The sequence below is a fragment of the Oryctolagus cuniculus genome, chromosome 10 (assembly GCF_051225735.1).
Source record: "Oryctolagus cuniculus isolate XC-2025 breed Fujian yellow rabbit chromosome 10, ASM5122573v1, whole genome shotgun sequence".
Lineage (NCBI taxonomy): Eukaryota > Metazoa > Chordata > Mammalia > Lagomorpha > Leporidae > Oryctolagus > Oryctolagus cuniculus.
In genome coordinates, this window is record NC_142876.1 from 61,469,439 (window position 1) to 61,491,217 (window position 21,779).

The window sequence follows — 21,779 nt, forward strand, 5'->3', positions numbered from 1 at the left end:
TAGATCATACTTATAGTGCCTGTAGAAGATCAAATATTTCTATATAAATTAGGTGAAAATATTTCAATAGAAATCATAATAAAATTCAAAAACTGTACACACACATTTTAATTTGTAAAATATACCCTTATATGAACACCATTGTATCAGGACTCACCAACTGAACACATACATTTTATTTTCTAAAATACACACTTAGATGAATACCATTGTGTTCAGGACATAGAATAATTTTTTAAAATATGTTTTTTTTTTTTTTTTTTGACAGGCAGAGTGGACAGTGAGAGAGAGACAGAGAGAGAAAGGTCTTCCTTTGCCGTTGGTTCACCCTCCAATGGCCGCCGCTGCAGCCGGCGCACCGCGCTGATCTGATGGCAGGAGCCAGGATCCAGGTGCTTTTCCTGGTCTCCCATGGGGTGCAGGGCCCAAGCACCTGGGCCATCCTCCACTGCACTCCCTGGCCATAGCAGAGAGCTGGCCTGGAAGAGGGGCAACCGGGACAGAATCCGGCGCCCCAACCGGGACTAGAACCCGGTGTGCCGGCGCCGCAAGGTGGAGGATTAGCCTATTGAGCCACGGCGCCGGCTTAGAATAATTTTTTAAAATTTTCCTTGTGCTGGTTGTAGTCCATGAACTCCCTACACCCCCATTTCCAGTTCCTAAAAACCACTGCTTTCTATCACTGTAGTTCTGCCTTTCCAGAATTTCCTATCAATGGAATTCCATCGCCATGTGTAATGCATTGTGTTTCCCTTGAATGGGATCATACCACCCTAAAATATGTCGCATTTTAGCTGAAGGCATTTGTGTTCCAATATTTGCCTAAAAGCAGAATTTCACAAAAAGAATTTTAAAGAACTCAATTGTCATAAATCCCATCCCAGAGCAACTCTTTTGAGAAGTTGGTGTCACACAAAAACAGACATTATCACAAGATTATTGTACATCTCCCATCTATTTTCGTAAGTGCTCATTTATGTTTCCAAAAGTCTTTTTCCTAAGCATCCTTTTCTCCTTTCCTCTACTAAGTTAGGTAACCTTTCCTTAAGACATCCACTAAGTTAGGTAACCATTCCTTCAGTACATCATTACCCCCTTGCCCATGAGGGAGTTATATGTTGTAAGATCCCCAGCAGATGTCTAGCATCATAGATTATACCTATGTACATTACATATTTTCTTATACATATATATCTATAATGCATTTTACTTTGCACATTATACATGGTAAGAGATCAGAAACACATCTAGTAATAAAGCTGAACAATTATAATCTGTCACAAAAGTTATGTGAAGATGGTCTCTCTTGCAATAGTCAACAATCAAGTTATGAGGGGAATATGTTGTAAGAAGTGTCCTGTTATGTGACTGAATCACAAGGTATACTTATGCAAACTATGAAAGCTAGGACATTGCTGAGCAGTATAATCATATAGGATCACTACTGCATATATGGCCCATTGTTGATCAAAACCTGAAAACCTGATTATCTGATGCATGATTGCATTTCACTGTACTATACTTACCCTTCTCATGATCATGCCACATGATATACTCCTACATGATGAGATGAAGGGAAGTGAATGACGCAGGCATTATAAAGTAGCATTAGGATCCTACTGACCTTCTGAGGATGATATTCCAGACAGAAGATCATCTGCTCTGGGCAATCCTTGATCATCCAGCCATGACAATGCTAGCTGTGCAGCACATACTAGTTACATGCACTATTCAAAATAATTCCTTCCAGTGCCAGGTAGGATGGAGTGGGATAGTATAAGATTTCATCACACTACTTAGTGTACAATTTAAAATTTATGAACCACTTATTTCTGGAATTGTCCATTTAATATTTGTGGACCGAGGAAAGCATAACTGTGGATGGGTGGATAATCATACATCTATGTATGTGCGTAATGTATCTGCCGGTGAATTCATACTTTATTTTTCTTTTTAAGCTGTCTTTTGTTAGCCTAATTTCAGAATCTAAGCCAGAAAACCCAAGAAGGAAAAAAGAAAAAGAAAAAAAAAATTCCTTCTCTATTGTTTCTGTCTCATAGTGATATGATTTTGGGATGCATCTATGTAATAATCTGTAATCTACTCCTTCTATAGTGATGGCATTCCATTGTATCCATATTCTAGCATTTGTTTATCTGCTCATCAGTTGATGGACACTTGTGGGTGTCTCCAGTTTGAGTATAATAAATAAAACTTCCAAGAACATTTGAATACAAACCTTCATATGAACTTATGTTTTCATATATCTTGAAGAGGGATCACTAGGCCACATGGTGCTTCTTTCCTTGATAAGAAATGACAAAACTGTCTACAAAAAGAGTTGTATCACTGTGAATTTTAAATAGCTACACATTGAATTTCCAGCTGCTGGGCATCCTCATGAACATTTGTTAGTGTCAATTTTTCAGTTTAGCCACTCAAATGGGCATGGAATGGTATTTCATATTATTTTCATTTTCATTTATCTAACTATTAATGATGTTGACCATTTATTAATATACTTGCTTGACATCCATATTTCTTCTATGGTGATGTGTCTCTTCAAATAATGTGCAAATGTTTTTTTAAAATCAGGTTGTTTCTCTTATTAATGTCATAAATTTCTTACACACTGGATACCAATTTTTATATGTTTTATAGATACATTTTTCCAGCCTATAACCTGTCACTTAATATTGCATATAGTACATTATAAAAAGAAAATATTAATTTTAAAAATTCCAAATTATCAATTTTTTTCCTTCATGATTTGTGTTTTTTGCCTCACCCTGTTACAAAAAAGGTCTCGTTTTTTCTTTGACATTTTAAAGAAGAGTCTTATTAGAGACTCCATATAGTTCATATACCTAAAATCCAAGGTGAATTAGCTTTAGTGTAGGATGTAAGGTAATGGTTGGGAATTTTTTTTCCAATGGATTTAGGATTTCAGAATCAACTGGTAAATTTACTAAGATATTCTGTAGAATCTTGGGATAACATTGAAACATCAGATAACTTTTAATATAATGAAATTTTACCAATGTTGAGTTTCTAATAAATAAACAGCAAATACCTATTATTCAGTACCTTCAAAATTTATGTCAGTCATGTTTGTTTATTTCAGTCTACATATTCTGAGCACATAGTTAAATTTATTAGGAAGTAAATTTATTATGAAGTAATATTTTATGCTTCTATAATTATATTGTTTTTAAATCTTAATTTCCAAATATTTATATAGAAAAATACAACACATGTTCATAAGAGATCTGGTATATAGTTTTTTGTTTCTTATAATGTCTTTGTTTTTGCCTGACTTTGGTAATAGGATAATACTAATCTCATCAAATGAGGTAGGCAGTATTATCTCTTCTGTTTTCCAGAAAAATTCCTTTGGTTTTGTGAGTATTTTCCACCTAAGTGTTTGGTAGAAATCATCAGTGAAGCTACTTGGGTTTAGAGTTTTCTATGTAGGGAGATTTTAAACAATAGATTCAAATAATTAAAGATATTGGGCTTGGTCGGTGCCATGGCTCACTTGGCTAATCCTCCACCTGCGGTGCCGGTACCCCGGGTTCTAGTCCCGGTTGGGACACCGGATTCTGTCCCGGTTGCTCCTCTTCCAGTCCAGGTCTCTGCTGTGGCCAAGGAGGGGTGCAGTGGAGGATGGCCCAGGTCTTTAGGCCCTGCACTCCCATGGGAGACCAGGAGGAAGCACCTAGCTCCTGGTTTCGGATCGGCCCAGCGCCGGCCGTGGCAGCCATTTGGGGAGTGAACCAACGGAAGGGAGACCTTTCTCTCTGTCTCTCTCTCTCTCTCTCACTGTCTAACTCTGCCTGTCAAAAAAAAAAAAAAAAAAAAAAAAAAAAAAAAAAAAAAAGCATAGATATTGGGCTTTTCATCTTTATGTCCCAATTTCTTCTTGAAAGAATTCTGGCACTTTGTATTTTTTAAGGAAATTTTATATTTCATTTTAGTTGTTAAATTTATTGGCTTGAAGATGCTCTTAGTATTCTCTATCATTTTATTTCTGGAATCATTATATTCTGATCAGTCCAGCTGACAGGTCAATATCTCTACTATGTTAGAGTTCCTGACTCAGCTCCCAGCTCCCACCTTCAAGCCATTTCCTGCAAGAAGGCAAGGGTGATCTTTTTTTTTTGACAGGCAGAATGGACAGTGAGAGAGATACAGAGAGAAAGGTCTTCCTTTTACCGTTGGTTCACCCTCCAATGGCCGCCACGGCTGGCGTGCTCCGGCCAGCGCACCACGCTAATCCGATGGCAGGAGCCAGGTACTTATCCTGGTCTCCCATGGGGTGCAGGGCCCAAGCACTTGGGCCATCCTTCACTGCCTTCCCGGGCCACAGCAGAGAGCTGGCCTGGAAGACGGGCAACCGGGACAGAATCCGGCGCCCTGACCGGGACTAGAACCCAGTGTGCCGGCGCCGCTAGGTGGAGGATTAGCCTATTGAGCCGCGGCGCTGGCGGCAAGGGTGATCTTAATCTGCTATAACACTACTTTAGCCCTCAAGCCTGTGATTGGTGCCATGACCAGTTACCTGCACCATCTCTTGTTGACTACCAAGTTTTGGTTCCACCCAGTCTTTATGCTTCTTAATTCTATTAAACTCTTTCCAATCCAGGGTCTAAGATGTTGCTCTGCCTGAGATAAATTCACCTCAGTACTTTCTGCTTTGGCATTTAAGCTGAGACCTCAAATGTGCAAAAGTGCTATCTCTTCATTAATTTATCATTTCAATAAATATTTATTAAATGCATATTAGATGCCACACATTGGGCTCCATGCTGGGAATAAAATGGTGAGACTAAAGATATTTGGTCCTTACTGTTAAAGAGCTTACAAGTCAATGGAGAAGAGAGGTACCATTCCCACAAAAGTGAAAACTGTACAAAAGGAAGTCCCATAAAGAAAGTTTTCTGTGAAAACTCTTCATACGATTGAAATAAATTAAATTGGTAAAGACAGTTTCACTGAAAGTGTTCTTCGAACATTATCTGAAAGTAGACTAGAAGATAAACAACATATTGTAAATTGAGAAAGGACAAGATGTATACTAATTGAAATTTTCATTCATGTACATGTAGTGTTAACAAGACAATTATGACAACCTTGACTAGACACACTGGGATTAGTTACTGGTAACAACAAATCTCAAGCTAGCATTATTTTGTCACATACATAAAAACAAAATTATGGGTTTAACAAGTCAACAGAGAGAAATGATATTTTGTGAACTGTGAAAGATTGGTGCTGAGAAAAGAATAATTTTAAAATAAACTTTTGATTCCTAACTTGCATTCTCAGTGAGATAAAAATATTTAGTTTTACAGAGATTAATTTGGTGAAAACTAGATATATCTGCATTTCCAAAGGTGTACTTAAACTTGTTTCCTCTCATAAACTCAGCACTCAAAAGGCTTTCATAGCCTTGGCAACTCATGACTAGAGCCTAGGGAGATTACTGATGCCATAAACAAGAGTGTCAAATTGTTAAGTCAACAACAGGAGTCACTGTGTACTTACTTCTCATGTGGGATCTGTCCTTAGTGTGTTGTCCAATGTGCAATAATGCTATAACTAGTACTGAAACAGTATTTTACACTTTGTGTTTCTGTGTGGGTGCAAACTGATGAAATCTTTACTTAATATGTATTCTAAATCGATCTTCTGTATATAAAGATAATTGAAAATCAATCTTCTCGTGAATGGAATGGGAGAGGGAGCGGGAGATGGGAGGGGTGTGAGTGGGAGGGAAATTAAGGGGGGGGGAAGCCATTGTAATCCATTAACTGTACTTTGGAAATTTATATTTACAAAATAAAAAAATTAAAAATTAAAAAACATATATTAATTATTCTAGAGATTTAAGTGAGTGAAAATAAAAAAAAAAAACTCTTGAAATTCCAGAAACACAATTTTTTTGACAAATAGGGTTATAGACAGAGAGAGAGACAGAGAGAAAGGTCTTCCTTCTGTTGGTTCACTCCCCAAATGGCCACAAAGGCCGGAGCTGCGCTGATCTGAAGCCAGGAGCCAGGTGCTTCTTCCTGGTCTCCCATGTGGGTACACGAGCCCAAGCACTTGGGCCATCCTCCACTGCCCTCCTGGGCCACAGCAGAGACCTGGACTGGAAGAGGAGCAACCAGGACTAGAACCCAGCGCTCATATGGGATGCTGGCACCACAGGTGGAGGATTAGCCAAGTGAGCCACGTGCCGGCCCCGAAACACATTTCTTAAGCCTTTTTCAAGCATAGCAATAAGATTCAACATTTTAATTTTGATGTGGACTCAAAACTAAAGGCAGAATCAACCAATATAAAGAATAGTATTCAAATATTTGTTGCTGGGGTTTTCACCTCAAATGGCCTGGGTTGAAGGTAGGTAATAATCTGGTAGAACTTCTTAGATGTTTATTTGACAGAGAGATAGAGAATGCTTTTAAATTTTATTTATTTGAGAGAACTTATCTTCAATTACTTTTCCATTAATTTTTAAAATTTATATAAAGGAACAAATTTCACATATTTCATTTATACAATTTTAAGAACATAATGATACTTCCCACCCTACTCTTGCTCTCTCTCTCCTCCTTTCTTATTTTTAATATTTGCAATGACATACTTCCAATTTTTTTTTGAAGATGTATTTATTTATTTGAAAGTCAGATTTACAGAGAGGAGAGGCAGAAAGAGAGAAAGAGGTCTTCCATCTGCTGGTCCACTCCCCAATTGGCCGCAACAGCTGGAGCTACGCCTATCCGAAGCCAGGAGCAGGAGCTTCTTCCAGCTCTCCCATGTGGGTGCAGGTGCCCAAGGACTTGGGTCATCTTCTACTGCTATCCTAGGCCATAGCAGAGAGCTGGATCCGAAGTGAAGCAGCCAAGTCTCGAACCAACACCTTTATGATGGATGCCGGCACTGCAGGCAGCAGCTTTACCCACTACACCACAGTGCCGGCCCCCAATTTATTTTATAATCAGACGCTTAACCCGCTACTAAATAAAGAATTCAACAAGTAGTAAGTAGAAACATCACTGTTCTCAGGTGTAAAGACAAGGGCTGTAACCAATAACCTGTTGTTTTTTTTTTTTTTTTAAATCCCAAATTAAATGGCTGAATACAATAATCATTCACTTAGCTCACTATTGAGCTGAGTAGTTTTTCTGACCTAGGTTGGATTCCTATTGATCTCAAATGGGTTAGGTTATGCACTTCAAGTCACTTTGAAGATCAGATAGGATTGCTGGTTCTAGATGGCCTCACTTGTAGGTGTGATGGCTGTTTGGGCCACGTATCTATATTCTAGAAGGCTAGACCATGACTCCTTCCATGAATACCAGGTACTAAACATATCAAGAGGGAAAGCTCCATTATATACATTGTGCATGCACTCTGTAAGTTAGAATAACTTTTTTTTTAATTATTTTTTTTTTTTGACAGGCAGAGTGGACAGTGAGAGAGAGAGATAGAGAGAAAGGTCTTCCTTTTTGCCGTTGGTTCACCCTCCAATGGCCGCCGCGGCCGGCGCGCTGCGGCCGGCGCACCGCACTGATCCGATGGCAGGAGCCAGGATCCAGGTGCTTTTTCCTGGTCTCCCATGGGGTGCAGGGCCCAAGCACCTGGGCCATCCTCCACTGCACTCCCTGGCCACAGCAGAGAGCTGGCCTGGAAGAGGGGCAACCGGGACAGAATCCGGCGCCCCGACCGGGACTAGAACCCGGTGTGCCGGCGCCGCAAGGCGGAGGATTAGCCTAGTGAGCCGCGGCGCCAGCCCAGTTAGAATAACTTTTGCAAAGTCCTACTGGCCAAAGCAACACATTTTAGGATACGAAAATCTGTTATAAAATTATCAATATAGAGAGGTATTACATTTGTGGTCGTTTGTTTATAGCAAATCATACCTTTACATACAAAAAAAAAAATAGAACAAGCATGAAAGATTTTTTTTGGGGGGGATGGTGTTATGGTGCAACTACCAGAATTCTAAACATCTCATATCAGTGTGCCAGTTTTGAGTCCAAGCTATTATGCTTCCCTATTAGTTCCCTGCTAATGTGCCTGGGAAATCAGCAGCAGATGGCCCAAGTACTTGGTCTCCTGCCATACATGTGGGAGACCTGGATGGAGTTCCAGGCTCCTGGGTTTGGCCTGACCAACCCTAGCTTGCAGCCATTTTGGTAATGAACCAACGGATGGAAGACCACGTTCTCTATCTTCCTCCATCGCTCTTTCAAATTAATAAAATAAAGCTTAAAAAACAAACATTTCTTTGAGTCTCCATATCAATACTACCCATGTGTGAAAGGAACTCAAATATATTTCTAACTGAATATACAAATAAATAGATAAATGAAACCCTACTTCATTTCATATCATAGTCTCTGTGACAAAGTACCAATGGACACCTTTTGTGGTAGCAACTTAATATTATTTGTACATAAGTTGATCAAAGGAAATGTGATGATTTTGAATAGTCCTTGTCTCAACTGTTGAGCAACAGTGTTTTTTTTTTTTCCTTCATACTATTTGTTGAACTCTTGGGTTAATCTTATGAGTATAAAATTAACTGAAAATAGATCTCTGTGAAAAATAAGAATGGGAATAGGAGAGGAAGGAGGAAGAAGGGGGGACACTGTGAGTGGGAGGGATGGTAGAGTGGGAAGAATCACTATGCTCCTAAATTTGTATATATGAAATACATGACATCTGTATACCTTAAATAAAAAGTTTCTAGGTAAGAAAAAAAAGAAATGGGATAAAATTCATGTTCTTGAGATAACTGAAGTTCAGGAAGCCCGTAAGATAGCATGCATTTCCTGACTTGATTTTGTTCTGCAGGAGTATCTCCCTGTTACTATAACAAAATGAAGTCTTCCTGTTATAACAATGACTGGAAGATCTTTGACTTCAGTTTACAAAAAGATTTATAAAACAGTGCTGGCATCAGTTTAGGGACAGTCCAAGTGTCTCCATTAGCCTCATGTGATACAGGGGTTCCTTTAATTTCACTGAAGTGAGGGATCAATTTCATAGAACACAAAATGCAAGAAAGACAGTAAGTTTCTTATATCTTTAGGGTAGGGTAGGAAGACATCTGAAACAGTGTCCACTATCACTAAATAATTATTAATTCTGACCCACCTATATCTATATCTGTATTTATTTAGAGTGATTTTAAATCTCTGCAGTATTCAAGGGTCTTCAAAATTTCTAAAATGCATGTTATGAAAAAACCATTTAGATTTCAAAATTTCTTGCAACAAACTAAACTTTCATTCCACTTTCCCATGAACTTTCCTTTATTTTTTTATTTTCTTATTTTTTGACAGGCAGAGTGGACAGTGAGAGAGAGAGGCAGAGAGAAAGGTCTTCCTTTGCCATTGGCACCCTCCAATGGCCTCCACGGCTGGCGCACTGTGGCCGGCACACTGCGCTGATCCGATGGCAGGAGCCAGGTACTTCTCCTGGTCTCCCATGGGGTGCAGGACACAAGTACTTGGGCCATCCTCCACTGCACTCCCTGGCCACAGCAGAGAGCTGGCCTGGAAGAGGGGCAACCGGGACAGAATCGCGCCCCGACCGGGACTAGAACCCGGTGTGCCAGCGCCGCAAGGTGGAGGATTAGCCCAGTGAGCCGCGGCTCCAGCCCCCATGAACTTTTCAAAGTAGCTTCATATTACTATGAGTTTTGAATTTATCTAAATTATAAAAAAATATGGCTGCAGCAATATATCTGGTGAATTTCCAAGTCTTTGAAAATAAAAAAAAAATTAAAGGAATAATGAACAACACCATGAGGAATTTATAAAATCTCAGTTTTCAGATTTGGATTTGAATAATTATTAATATTGAATATGAATTTATATATCATTTCATGCAAAAGGTACACCTAGAGTCTAATACTGCTGAAAACAAATTGTTTGCTCAGGAATCTCTTTTATGCATTATAGATAAAATGGCTGCAGGAAGATTCAAAAAATAGTACACAGTTGATTTACCAAAATAAAAGGTTGACTGAGCAATAAATGGCTGTCCCTATAGTTTCAGGTTTCTTTCTTTAAAAAAAAAATAGATTTATTTAATTGAGAGTCACAGTTACAGGTTTATATACAAGTTTATATACAAGGGTATTCCAAAAGTCTGCGGGAAACTGAATTTAAAAAATTTTAGAGAGAGGGGCTGGCACTGAGGCATAGCAGGTAAAGCTGCCGCCTGTAGTGCCAGCATCCCATACGAACACTGCTTTGAGTCCCAGCTGCTCTATCTCCTATCCAGCTCTCTGCTATGGACTGGGAAAGCAAGAGAAGAGGGCTTTAAATCCTTGGGCCCCTGCATCCTTGTGAAAGACCTGGAAGAAGGTCCTGGCTCCTGACTTTAGATTGGCTCAGCTCCAGCCATTGCAGTCAGTTGGAGAATAAACCAGCAGCTGGAAGACTCTCTCTCTCTCTCTCTCTCTCTCTCTCTCTCTCTCCCCCCCCCCCACTCTCTCCCTGTCTCTGCCTCTGCCTCTCTGTAACTGTCTTTCAAATAAAGTCTAAAAATGTTTAAAAAAAATTTAGTGGGAGGAGTTTGCTGCAGAGGTTGAGTCACCACTTTGGGATGCCTCCCAGAATATTATGGCTCACAGAAATGGACTCATCTAGCTCTGGACAGCTCAACAGGAATGTCTATGGAAAACTTTGAGGTTCAATGTGCTGGCACTGGGAGCATGCAAGTATGGAAGAAGCAGCCCAGGTAGAAAGAGTGATGTAAGTTCACTGAAAGAAAGAGGAGAGGCCATGAGGCCCAGAGATCATCAGCTAAAGAAAGGAATGCCTCCCCTCAGGTCAGCCTGCAATTATTCTGTTGCTCATCTACATGAAATAGTCCCCCAGGGTCATCTCAGTAACTTCCTTGTACCAAAGCTAGCTGGTAAAGATTGCATTCTATAACTATCATTATCTCTCACCGGAACTGGATCAATGGCTAATTCAAAGCAGTTAGAGCAGTTGGTGAGACTTTAATTCCCATTGTTAAAATAATTCATTTAAAATTATGATCATAATCTTAATGAAGAATGGGATGGGAGAGGGAGTGGGAGATGGGAGGGTTGTGGGTGGGAGGGAGGTTATGGGGGGAAAATCCACTATAATCCAAAAGTTGTTCTTTTGAAATTTATATTTATTAAATAAAAGTTAAAAACATAAATAAAACTATGAGATTATTTCAGGCATGGAAAGCCAAGACACTCTGGGGGAAAAAAAAAAAACCTAAATGAAAGATCTCTGTGAGTGAGATCCCAGTGGAAAGAACAGGTCATCAAAGAAGGAGGTACCTTTCTCTGAAGGGAGGAGAGAACTTCCACTTTGACCATGGCCTTGTCTAAATATGATCAGAGTCAGTGAACTCAGGGGGCTTCCATAGCCTTGGCAGCTCATGACAAGAGCCTAGGGTGATTACTGAGGCCATAAACAAGAGTGTCAATTTGTTAAGGCAACAACAGGAGTCACTGTGCACTTACTCCTCATGTAGGATCTTTGTCCTTAGTGTGCTGTACATTGAGATTTAATGCTATAACTAGTACTCAAACAGTATTTTTCACTTTATGTTTTTGTGTGGGAGCAAACTGTTGAAATCTTTACTTAATGTATGCTAAACTGATCTTCTGTATATAAAGAGAATCGAAAATGAATCTTGATGTGAATGGAAGGGGAGAGGGAGTGGGAAAGGAGGGGGTTAAGGGTGGGAGGGACGGTATGGGGGGGAAGCCGTTGTAACCCATAAGCTGTACTTTGGAAATTTATATTCATTAAATAAAAGTTAAAAAAATAAATAAAATTATGATCATAAATAACTTCTCAAAAAACATAAGTTTTTTTTTAAAAAAAACTTTAAATGTCTAGCCAATTATACTTCAAACAGCTAGAATCTAGACTCCATAAAGGCAGTTTTCTTTCATTGTTTTTGCTCATTGATAAACCTATAGCATCTAGGAATGAGCTGAGCATGTTAGCGCAAATAAATACTTCCTAAGTGAAGAAATCAGCCAGTCATAGGATAGAATAAAAGGTAATAAAGATAGAATAAGCCTTTTATTATTGTGGGGAGCAACTGGGACTAGACTGTTACTCGAATTAACACTTATTCTATGCATCTGCTCTCCCACAATATGGTGCTGGGAGAGGAGTAAAACAGCTTCTACACAGCTGCCTCCAGTTCAACCAATAAACTGTAGGACCTGCTCCTGATTGGAGGAGAGCAGCGTACTCGGCGTGTGGGTAGCAGAGTTGGGATTGGTGGAAGAGGACTATAAAGGAGGAGAGAGACAACATGCACCAGGAACATCTATCTGAAGGAACACCTGAGCAGCCCCCGAGAGAGCCGGCCGGCGGTGTGCCACTCCCCCACGGAAGTGGGGAAAGTGGCAGGGGGAACCGCCCTTCCACGGAGGTGGAAGGGTCGGTAGCCAACCCGGGAAGAACCAGCAGCAAACCCAGGGAGGGCCGAGCAGACGAAAGAACAACGCAGGGTCTCGTGTCATTCCTCCACGAAGAGGGGGAGCGACATAATGGTGCCGTGACTCGGATATGAAGCCTAGGCAGGGTTTAGTGTCATTCCTCCATGAAGAGGGGGAGCGACATAATGGTGCCGTGACTTGGATAGGAAACCTAGGCAGGGTTTAGTGTCGTTCCTCCATGAGGAGGGGGAGCGACAATTATCTTTTATAACACTGACTTGTTAAGTGATCCATGGCTGGGATGTGACTAAATGTAACTTCAATCATTCATTCCTAAATACCTGAGTCCCTCCTATTCATCCAGCACTGTGATTAGAGCAAGAACAACAAGATAATTGAGCATAGACCATTCTCTTCAGGAGTTCACAATGAAAGAGTAAACTGGTGAATGTATACATACCCTTTGCATGACAAACTTGATATGTAACAAACACTGAATTAATAAGATGTTAAGTGAACACAGAGCATGGAGCTCTTATACATGTAGATTGAGAAGACAGAACAGACAATTCTATTGTGCAAATAGACTGTTTTCTTTATATAGTCATCAATGAAACATTCTATAGGTAACCAAAGTACTGGGTAATTAATATTAATAGCTTCTCTTATTAGAAGTAAATTGTCTAAAATTGATAATATGGCTTCAAAATATCTTATTTTTCCATGAACTTAAAAGTTCCCTGAAAACAACTTATTTTAAGTATTTTGCAATTAATATAGCACTGAGACTAGGTGTTCAACTGATAGGGACAAACCAATCATTCAACACTTGGTAAATCAATGATTTTTTTAAAAAGAAATGTGAGGAACCGGCACTCTGGTGCAGCGGGTTAAAGCCCCACTGGCATTCCATATGGACATGGGTTCGATTCCCGGCTGCTCCACTTCCAATCCAGCTCTCTCTTTGGCCTGGGAAAGCAGTGGAAGATGGCCCCCAACTACTTGCGTCCCTGTACCCACATGGGAGACCTGAAAGACGCTCCTGGCTCCTGGCTTTGGATTAGCACAGCTCTGACCATTGGGGAGTAACTAGTGGATGAAAGACCCTTCTCTCTTTCCCTCTAACTCTCTCTCTCTCTCTCTCTCTCTCTCTCTCTCTGCCTCCGCCTCTCTGTAACTCTGTCTTTCAAATAAATATTTAAAAAATTAAAAAAAAAAGAAATGTGAATGTGCAGTTAAATGCAATCAGACAAAAGTGGGTTAAGACTCCACTCTCACAAATTATTGCTTCATCTACCTAATTAAGTCAGGACCAAGTTTTCATCTATACCTTTAAAACTTCCTTTAGGTGTCAAGATAAACATGCAAATTGAGGCCTTTTTTCATTCTATTTCCTGATTACAAATAATATCTGATTCATTCCAGGTTCCATATTCCAGGTTCCATTTATGTTATTAAATATATATAATTTCCATTGCCTCCATATTAGAACTACTAAAATCATAGATATTTTATTATTCTTTGCTTAAAATTTCTATGGCAACAATGACAGGGAACTCAATCTCCAAGACTCAGACATACATCATGCATTTAACATTTAATAAAAATTTAAACCAAATGTCAATACTTATCATTTTTTCTGATTGTACTAGTTCTGCCAATAAAAGCAACATATACATCCATTCACCCTAAATGAAAAGACTAAACTGCAAAACAGAAAATAGCCATAAGTGTGACTTTAAGTCTACTGAAAAATGCTTAAATTTAAATTCTTTAAATTAAAAGTTTTAAAAGACTTTTGCCTGTAGACCTTAACACTTTCTATAATAAAAGTTCTCATTTTGGCCAGCTCCATGGCTCAACAGGCTAATCCTCCGCCTTGCAGCACTGGCACACCAGGTTCTAGTCTCAGTCAGGGCACCAGATTCTGTCCCGGTTGCCCCTCTTCCAGGCCAGCTCTCTGCTATGGCCCAGGAATGCAGTGGAGGATGGCCCAAGTGCTTGGGCTCTGCACCCCATGGGAGACCAGGAGAAGCACCTGGCTCCTGGCTTCAGATCAGCGCGATGCCCGGCCACAGTGCACCGGCAGCAGCGGCCTTTGGAGGGTGAACCAATGGCAAAAGGAAGACCTTTCTCTCTGTCTCTCTCTCATATTATCCACTCTGCCTGTCAAAAAATAAATAAAAATAAAAAAAAATTAAAAAATAAAAGTTCTCATTTTACACTACAGCAACATTCACATGTGCCATTCTTATAGAGCCTTCATTGTCGCTCCCCCTCTCGCGGAGGAACGACACCAGACCCTGTGCTGTTCTCTTTGCCTGGCCCTTCCCGGGTTTGCTGCCAGCCGGACCCTGCACTGTTCTCTTTCCCCAGCTCTTCCCGGGTTACCTGCCAGCCCCCCCGCCTCCATGGAGGGGCGGCACCCCCGCCGCTTTTCCCGCTTCCACGGAGGAGCGGCACACCGCCGGCCGGCTCTCTCACGGGCTGCTCAGATGTTCCTCAGATGTTCCCCATGCATGCTGTCTCTCTCCTCCTTTATAGTCCTCTTCCACCAATCCCAACTCTGCTGCCCACACGCCGAGCATGCTGCTCTCCTCCAATCAGAAGCAGGATCAGCTCCTGCAGTTATCAGTCGAACTGGGGAGGCAGCTGTGTAGAAGTTGTTTGCTGTCTCTCAGCACCATATTGTGGGAGATCTGATGCATAGAATTAGTGTTAGCTGTTCCAGTAATTTAGTCTAGTCTCGGTTGCTCCCCACACTTCATGTTCAAATACACTTCCACAAACATTATTTTTTAATTTCCATGAAAACCCAATGAAGTATTAATAGATTTTAAAATAAAAAAAAAACTATTAATAAAGAGGCCAAGAAAAGTAGTTCCCTATAATGACAGCTAGCAAAGTAGTCCTCTGATTAGGAGGGCAGTACTCTCCCTTTCACACAAACAGATATATTAGGATGAATATAAAGAATTAGAAACATTTGTGCACTCATTTTATTCTTCTTCAATTATCAACCATCCCTACTTTTTCAATAAAATTCAATTTTACTGTCAGATTCTCAACAAATCAATGTAGATTTTTCAGTTAAAATCTGTCAGGAAATACACTAAATATTTTGCTATTACTAGATGAAAATGATTTTTAAAGGAAATATAAAACAAAAATTCAACAGATATTACTCTTCATACAATCATATTATAAAGTAAACCTAAACAAGAGAGAGATTATACATGGAATAGTTCTTAGAAGAGCCACTTGATTGTTTAAAATAATTAAATTTTGAAATCATTTAAGAATTATACCTTTACATGTTTCCTAATGTAATCTAGTTAATTCTAGGTCTATAATCCCACACTTTCAATTCATACTAAGAATAAGTAATTGCTGCCATTAATCATATACTCTCAGATTAGAACTCTCAGATTGGACATATATAAATAAAAAAAATCAGTTTTCTCATCAAGTAGAAATATCATTAAATAAAGAGATAAACTAGACACTTATACACTTTGGAAAATAAAAAAAAATCTCAGATAGTAAGAACATTTTCTATCTAAGTTCTTCTCAGTCTATATTAAACAAATTACTGAAATGTATTTTTATCACCACATTAAACAATATCCCAGATGACTAAATATTGACCCAGTAAAAGACTATAATATTTCATTGGCCCTAAATTTTCATTAACCACCAATATCAATGCCAAATATTTATTTCCTTTTTCTTTCTAGGGACCTTCTCGCACCAGAGTCCTCAGAATCTGAAGTTTCTCTTCACACTTTCCCAATCTTAAAACCTCCTTCCATCCCACTCCTGCTCTTCATCCTACTCCTGATCATCAAGAAATAGGATCTTTTGCCTAGAAATTTTTAGAAACCAATTATTGAAAAACTTGTCATATCATATTGCTGTTAAACAGCAAAACAACAAGGATTCATTTTAGATGTTAGTTGGGAGGAATTTTTTTCTCAAAGAATCTTTGATAGATTAGTGAAGTAGAAAGCAAGATAAAATGGGCCGGCGCCGCGGCTCACTAGGCTAATCCTCCGCCTAGCGGCGCCGGCACACCGGGTTCTAGTCCCGGTCGGGGCGCCGGATTCTGTCCCGGTTGCCCCTCTTCCAGGCCAGCCCTCTGCTGTGGCCCGGGAGTGCAGTGGAGGATGGCCCAGGTGCTTGGGCCCTGCACCCCATGGGAGACCAGGAAAAGCACCTGGCTCCTGGCTCCTGCCATCGGATCAGCGCGGTGCGCCGGCCGCATCGCGCTGGCCGCGGCGGCCATTGGAGGGTGAACCAACGGCAAAGGAAGACCTTTCTCTCTGTCTCTCTCTCTCTCACTGTCCACTCTGCCTGTCAAAAAAAAAAAAAAAAAAAAAAAAAAAAGAAAGCAAGATAAAATGATGAAATTGGTTTTAACTTAAAACAATGTGAGCTAGACGAGTATATGTGTATGTGCCTGCCTTGGCAGAGTAGACTGAGAAGCCACAGCCGCTCTGGCCTGCGTTTTCATGCAAAATGAGAAAAGGACAGAGAGCTTAGGTGGGTTTTCTTTGAGTTTTAGCACCTGCAGTTTTTGGAAAATTCATGGATTGGTTTCTTTTTGCTGGTTGTTGCTTTAAAAATGTACTGTTAGTGCTAATGGAATTTGGGCAGAGAAAAGAGAAGAATTTTCATAGAGGGCTAGTTTTGAGAGTTTGTGAGAACCAATTGAGATATATGTAAAAGTTTCCAAATTATTTGTAATATGTTTTAAAGACAATTTAAATATTTTCTAAGGTTATAATTTAAAAGGCTTTTTTTTTTTATTTTACAGACCAGTTTAAATATTATTGAAGATTCTGCTTTACCTCAGGGTCTTTGATTTTCATATCAAGCATGCTTTCAATTGTTAACTTCGAGCTGGGGAACTGGTTTGGTTGCCTAGGAATGTGATAGCATCAGTGAGGCAGAACATTAAACCCGGTGGGTGTACAACATCCTGCCAAAGGTGGTAGGAATTCAGTTCCAAGATGGCAGCCTCCATCAGAAACACATGCCAAGATGGTGACCTGATGAAGGACACGAGATCATCAAGATGGCGGCTCCCATGTCAGCTTCCTCCCTTACTGGAAGAGAGGCAACAGAATCCACCCCAAGATGGCGGCCCCCATGGCCCGCCACATACTCCTGCCTGATTAATGGAGCAACTTTTTATTAAATTTTGCTTTCTTATTTTGACCTTTCATGTTGGTTTTTATTTTTTTTATTTCAATTTCTTGTTTTGACATATGCTGGCATTACATATGCTAGGTTTTTACTATTTTAATTACTTGTTTTGGCCTAAACTGGCAGCTTTCATGCTGGTCTTCATTTCTTATTTAAATTTCTTGTTTGGCCTTAAGCTGACTCTCTTGGCTTCCTGAGATTCAATACCCCAGGAGTGATGTGACAGTCTGAAATGGCATTTCTCAAAGTAAGTGGTGTTTAAAAAACAATAATAATAAAAAAGGACAAAAATATTAAACAAAAGACCCCTCACTGGGCTTGATAAAATAATGGACCCAATTTAGTATACAAATAGAGACTCTAAGGTGTCAAAATCGTAACTAATGCAATGCATCCAAGTCTCATGCTTAAGGAATTGTAACTATAATGTATGCATGTCACATGCTTAAGGATAATTAAGCTCCTGAAGAGCTATATCTGTTTTTAACTTCTCAGGTTCTACAAAGAAATTGTAAAGCTGTATAGTTCTCATACCTTCCTACGGACTTACTTCAAATGGTACAATTTAAAAACCTGCCATGGGATCCTAAATCCCCTTGAGCTAGATGGTTAAAGTAACATCGTATGTGTTAAAGTGATCATATACATCAAGTTTTAAATTGATCATATAGATGGGACTAAGTGTTAAAGTGATCATATAAATAAGATTAAGTATTTAGTAATAATAAAAAGAATTAAAGAGGCATGACTGCTCCAAGATGGGAAGCAGTCCATACAGCACACTCATAGAACGACAATCACTTTAAGTAATGCTCTGTGAAATCAGAGTCAGCCCTAAAGGTATTCTGGTCCAGCTAAAGAGCCCACGAGAGCATTTCAGGCATGGAAAGCCAGGACACTGGTGCTAAAAGTGTCCCAGCATGGAGATCTTTCCTGGGTAAGACCTCAGTAGAAAGGAGTGGCCATCAAAAGAGGATGCACTATTTTCCAAAGGGAGGAAAGAACTTCTACTTTGTTCATGGCCTTGTCTAAATACTTACAGAGTTTGTAGATTCAGAAGGCTTCCATAGCCTAGGCTGCTCATGTCAAGAGCCTCCAGTGATCACTGATGTCATACGTAAGAGTGTTAATTGCTAAACTAACAACAGGAGTCATTGTGTACAAACTTCCCATGCAGGACCTCTGTCCTCAAAGAGTTACAGTATTGGAATTGATGGTAAAACTTGTTCCCAAAGATTTACTTTGTTCTAGTGTGTTATATTATATGTCATAAGTTATAGGTATGTCTAAGTGTCCAACTCCATTGCCTGTATTTGCTTCTTTTTTTAAATGGGGTAAATCTTTATTTTTTTCAACTTTATTTAATAAATATAAATTTCCAAAGTACAACTTTTGAACTATAGTGGCTTTTCCCCCCATAACCTCCCTCCCACCAGCAACAATCCCATCTCCAACTCACTCTCCCATCCCATTCTTCATCAAGATTCATTTTCAATTATCTTTTTATACAGAAGATCAACTTAATATATACTAAGTAAAGATATCAACAGACCGTACCCACACAGACACACAAAGTATAGAGTCCTGTTTGAGTAGTAGTTTTACCGTTACTTCGCATAGTACAACACATTAAGGACAGATTCTTTAAAGTTAATTGTCTCAAACATGGACTTTTGGGTCCATTTCTCTCTAATATTCCTATCTCGAATGTTTTAACATAACGTCAAATGAAAAGAAAAGAATGGTTAAAGGCTTCAGGGCTACTAATGAGACAGCTGTTTCAATGCATTTTAGTATTCAATGCAATCTAGTGTTGTGTACTAAACCTTTGCCTAAGGGATAATTTCTTTTGCATGCCGCTAAACCCAGAATCTGGGAAAGTGAGGATACAGAATTTCCGAAACAAAAGCACAGAATCTAAACAAGAGGTAGATTACCTGGGATATGTTCTATCCCCAGGAAACATGATCCTTCAGTCAAGATAAAGGAAGCTATTAGATGTATAGGGTCACCACAGACTCAGAGGCAGCTAAGGACATTTCTGGGAATTACAAGATTCTATGGAATATGGATTCCATGATTTGGATTCCAAGCTTTTATAAAAGCTTTAAAAGGCCCTGACACAGACACACTGTGCTGGAAAGGGAGCTACAAGAGGTGTTCCAAGGAATTAAAGCACTTTTAACAGAAGCTCCAATTCCTGAGCAAGCCAATCATACAAAGCAGCTTAAATGGAAGGGACCTTACCAGATGCCACTGAAGACCACCTCAGTAAAATCAGGACTAAACTTCTACCTCTTAAATCTTCACAGGTAAACTCAAAAGACACACCTGAACTATTCCTGTAGACAGTCAAAGATCTTAAGTACCTCTTCAAAAGCAAAAGATAAGTCAAGCTTTTGCTTTTGTCATATCAAGACTGCTGCACCTTAAGGCAGACATCCTGTACCTGCCTCTTTTAATTCTCTCCAGGAGCTGTTATTGACAATAAAACTCCTAATGGGTTATTCTATTATAAATCTCTATGCTCAGGCTAAATGGTTTTATAATCTACATAAGGGTAGCCTATCACTACCCACTACCTGGGAGATAGTGAAATATGTTCTTTCCATCTTAAGGGGCACACTACTTGCAATTGGTTTTGTTCCAGTTCTGCTTATGCTGACTGACAACCATATATGTTTCAGAACTCAATGACTTCTTAGTGTAAAAATGACAATGCAGGGGACACAGCCATTGGTGGTGACTGAAAGTGCTCCAGCTCACAAAAGAAATTTGTTAGATGAGACAGGCAGAGACTTCCAGACCCAGGACAGACAGGGCCCACTCCCCTAATAAGCAGGAAGCAGCTATAGAAGGTATGATTCTACGCCCTTCAATATCCTTTAAGATTAAGGTCTGGAATCTCTCTGAGGGGAAAATAATATAGGCAGGAAGACAGGATAAAATCAATTGGATTTGTGAGCTTAAGACCAAACCCCCTGTGTGATTTCATCCCCCTACCTATGTCACCTGGATGCCCACATGCCAATCAAACTATATAACCACTCCCCTTTGGGAGTAAATAAAAGGCCTGGAACACAAAAGCCATTCCCTTGTTGAACACCCTTGTTGCAGCCTTGTTGCCCCGTGACTTCAGGGCACGAGGCCTTATGGCCTCCGTCCTGCCTTTGCTTTCCTGACCACATGCTTGCTACATGGGCTCCAGGCCTGCTCTCTGCCTGGAATGGACCCAACCTAGCTTGTAGACTTCTTTATCCCCTATTTAAAGCCTTTACTTTCCTATGCATTTCTTTCACTGAATATGAATATTGTAATAAAATTTCTATTGGACATGTTTCAAATTTCACAAATTCAACACTGACAGTATCAGCAATACACCATAAGTGAATAAAAATGTCTTTAAGGAGAATAAAAAACAACAACAGCAGTAATAACATCAGTAGTAGCATGCATGTAATGGATGCTTCTGTGTCATGTGTTATACATTATATGATTTGATCTTCACAATATCCAGTATTATACTGTTCCCATTTCAGAGATAATACAAGTTAGAAATTTTATCCAAAAATGAAGATGCTATAAAGTGGTAAATTTCAGTTGATAAAATTTCAAATATCAGTGATGTTTAGAAATAAGGTATATACCATATAATGTCTTCCTAAGTATAGTTGACTACATGAGATTAAGAAAAATTCAGCATAGAAGATAAGTTTAAGCCCTCAGAGAAAATAGAATAAAGATCAAGGTCACTGGTACAAATATTTGTATAATCATTTAACATAAAAATGCCAATTTATTGAACATCTATTGTGCAACATGTTCATTATTATACACTCTTCATAAATTAGGTCGCTTAGTTTTACATCTTTCCTAGGAGTCTCGGCCAGTCAGGATTCAAGCTGGAGGAATTGATCTCTCCCAGAGCCCACATGCTCACCAGGTGTGCTACAACCAGGGCATTTACACACCTCCAGCCTTTCCAGTTTTCATTCACTAGGTGTTGATCACTAGGAAACTTTGGGAATAACCTTTCCCTCCATCATCCATAAAATATTTAAAAAGTTATTACACACTATAGAAGAATATACATTTTAAGAATTCTAGTCCT

The 21,779-nt window shown here is 39.5% G+C and overlaps 1 protein-coding gene across 6 annotated transcripts in view; it reads right to left on the reverse strand.

Annotated features, from left to right (window-relative positions):
- DLGAP1 (DLG associated protein 1) overlaps window positions 1-21,779 on the reverse strand; it is a 1,086,743-nt gene that overhangs the window by 910,591 nt on the left and 154,373 nt on the right. The window lies entirely within an intron of this gene.